Source organism: Fukomys damarensis, unplaced genomic scaffold, assembly GCF_012274545.1.
Source record: "Fukomys damarensis isolate Sample0158 unplaced genomic scaffold, DMR_v1.0_HiC HiC_scaffold_1, whole genome shotgun sequence".
Classification (NCBI taxonomy): domain Eukaryota; kingdom Metazoa; phylum Chordata; class Mammalia; order Rodentia; family Bathyergidae; genus Fukomys; species Fukomys damarensis.
The window spans coordinates 18620295-18623618 of record NW_022900913.1 but is presented as its reverse complement, the minus strand read 5'-3'; positions in this window follow the sequence as shown (position 1 = coordinate 18623618).

The following is a 3324-nucleotide window of genomic DNA, read 5'->3' as shown; positions in this document are numbered from 1 at the left end:
GTTCCTATCAGTGTTTCTGCATGGAACAACTGTCTTGAAGTTACTTTCTAAGGAGTGTTCAGCAGGACATGACTGTAATCTCAGAATTCTGGGAATGCGAGGCAGGAGGATAATATGCTCAAGGCCAGACTGGGCAACCTACCAAGACCCGAGTAAAGATAACTGGAAATATATTTTAGTGCAAAGGCCTTGAGTTCAATCACCAGTACTGGGGGATATGAAAGAACAAACAAGAAAATAATTCACAAAAACAGTGAAAACTTCCTTGTGGGTATGAAAAGGTACCTTGACATTATTTCTTTTAACCTTAATTTCTCCATCCAGTTATATAACTGAGGCATTTTGACAATTCTTCACCAATTCCTTCTCCAAACCCTGTAACCGTAATATTTCAAAACACAGATTCCTTTTTACTTCAGAATATTTGTAAATGACTCCTGCATCATGAGTTCTTAATGATCGGTCAGAACTGTATAATATTACATTCTCATGTTTATTAAATGTGAATAGTCACACTAAGTGGGATAAATATCATCGTAAGTAGTCATATTTCTGCCAACTCAGGGTTACTATTGCTGCCAAAGGAGCTTGTGCCATACAACACCTTCACAGAACAAAAACATTAGCATCAAGGAAAGCCTTTGGTTTCCAAAAAATTTAGGATTTTTGAATTGTTAATAAGCTACTGAGAAATGCATCATCAAAAAGAGACTTAAATTGTATTAATTTGTCTCATTAAAAATTGTTTGATCATGAAAACTTCAATGTTCTTGGAAAGCAAATATATACAAAATTTAAAATAATTTATAACTTTCACTTTCTTTGTTCTTTAAAAATGTTGACATCAGGTGAACATGTCATATTTATTTATCCATGCAAGTACAATGGTCCACTGTTATTTTTGTTGTCCTGTACCTCTCACCTCCAATAAAATGCTTCTAAAACAGATTTTAATTAAAATACATGTAAAACAGTGCAATTCAACAAGGCCATCTGAGTATTTTCAGATATGCTGAATTTTATCCCACATGTTTTAAATATATATTCAACAAATAAATGTATTGCCAAGATGAAAGGTGATATTGAACTGAAGAGCTAATACTTTGACAAAACATCATTACCCATGGAAGTCTCATTACTCCTTTGGCTCAAAAATTAGGTAAACAACATGTAGTTTAGCAAATCAATTAGGCCCCAGGAGAGGTCTTTGGTATAAAGAAAACATTATGAAATACCAGATTTTGCTGCATTTCCCAAATGGCTATTGCTATTTTATGGAGATGAAGACACAAGTCACATTAAAAAGTTTTCCAAGTAAAATGACCTCAAGCATGTGGGCACTTGATATCGGACACTTTAATACTGCTACTGGTAACCAACATCTTCCTGTTGCTCAAGGTATCTCATACAGATAGATAATATCTAATAGTTTTTTTTTCTATTTTCCTTCTTTTGAATCCAATTGGGAATATGTTTCCAACTGAGATGATTTTCCTCCTTTAGGTGACAAGAGAATATGATGATGTGCAAAGGCACTGCTAGCCTAAAGTTTTTGTTGTTGTTGTTCAGAAAACTAGAGAAAGTCAGCCTTCCAATTAGCTGAAATATGAGAAGATCTACACTAAGATGTAAGGAAGCTTTCAACCATCATTGTCTCCCATTGCTGAAGCATGCTATGCAGCCTGTATCGATGAGTAAATTCCACTTATGCATTAATCGATCATTTGAGCTGTCTGCTTACATTTAGAGTTCATTCTCAGATATAAGTTATTAATATCTGTCAAATGAAATAACATTATGGTACTGTTTTTTTTTCCAGTCACTTAATTCAAACCATTTTAAAACAAGATGGAAATGCCATCATTATAATGCTTTGTACTTGTTTTAATCTATTTTTGGTCTTATTTTCCTCATCACGTCCTTATGTTGAAATAAACAAGAAGCAACCAAAGGAGAGAACTCAGAAGCTATTTATTCAGAGTGAGCTGGCACTGGGCACTTCAGTTTGGCAGAGGTTCAAAGGCGTGCAGACATGGGTGAAACTTTATAATGGTGGTGACAGTGGTGGTGGTGATGATGAGATGATAAGGGCTTCTGCGGTGCTTTGATGGAAAAGTGGGAGGAAGATATATATGGAACGAGGCATCCTTCATCTTAATTTGATTTTCTTTGGTCTTCAGTTGGAAATGGAATAGAAAAAGAGGGCATTGACCAAGTCCTCACCGTTCTGAGCTAATTTTTTCAGAGACTGTGGATTAGCTTTTCGTGGTGGATTAAAATTCTCTTGCTATGTAATGGTCTGTGCAATAACCAGGCTCTCCTGTGCAAATTCAGTCTCTCCTTAAGCGTTTAGCACATGCACTCTGAAAATGACACTCATTGTCTATTCCAAAGTTTCTCCAGAGGCTGTAGTGGTGTGGGAGTAACTTGTTTTCATTCCTTTCTGCTTGGACTCATTGTTCCAGATAATTCCATAGTTTTCTATATGTTATAGTAACAGGAAAGCAATTCTCCCTTTTCTTCTCCTTTTTATTTTTTAGTACTTTAGAGAGTGTGTATTCAAACTCTTAATGTCATGTAACTTACAATTTAAAATTTAACTACATTATTTAACAATATATTATTCTACCTTTTATTACAGTTATATATTAGATGACCAGGAGAAAATTAGATGCTAAAATATCTGATGATTATTCACACAAACTATTCCTCTGTTTCTTTTTGTATTCAGTCACTATTTTTCAGTTGATTCTATTTTTTTATATTTTCCCTTCTTTTTATTTGAAATTCAGTTTTGAGATTATACTTTTAAATAAATACTTAAAGCTCATTTAATATCCAATTTTAAAATGTACTTCAAATTCGTTATCAATGTATTATATCATTTATTATAGCTACATAGCAGATGACTAGATCATGAAAAATAGATACAGAAATATTTGAGAATTATTCATATAAATTATGGATAATTCTGTAATCACACATGATGGACATAACAGTTTCCATCCAAGATCATGAATACTAAGGGAAGACAAAAATAGCACAGATCTGAGGTCATTAAGGAGTTAATTTAATATTATAGAATATGCTGGATCCATGCTTGATCAGAAAAAGGACAGCAGTTTTAAAACTGATAAATATAACTAAAGTTTATAGTTTAAAAACTTTGTGCCAAGTAAAGTTCACACAGGTACCACCATTAGGTAAGATGAAACAACTATGGAAGGAAGCAAAGAGAGCCATATATAGTAACAGTATACACTCTTTACAGCTCTCCCATGGATTTCATTTACTTCAAAATAAAATACTGAAGAGCACCACTTT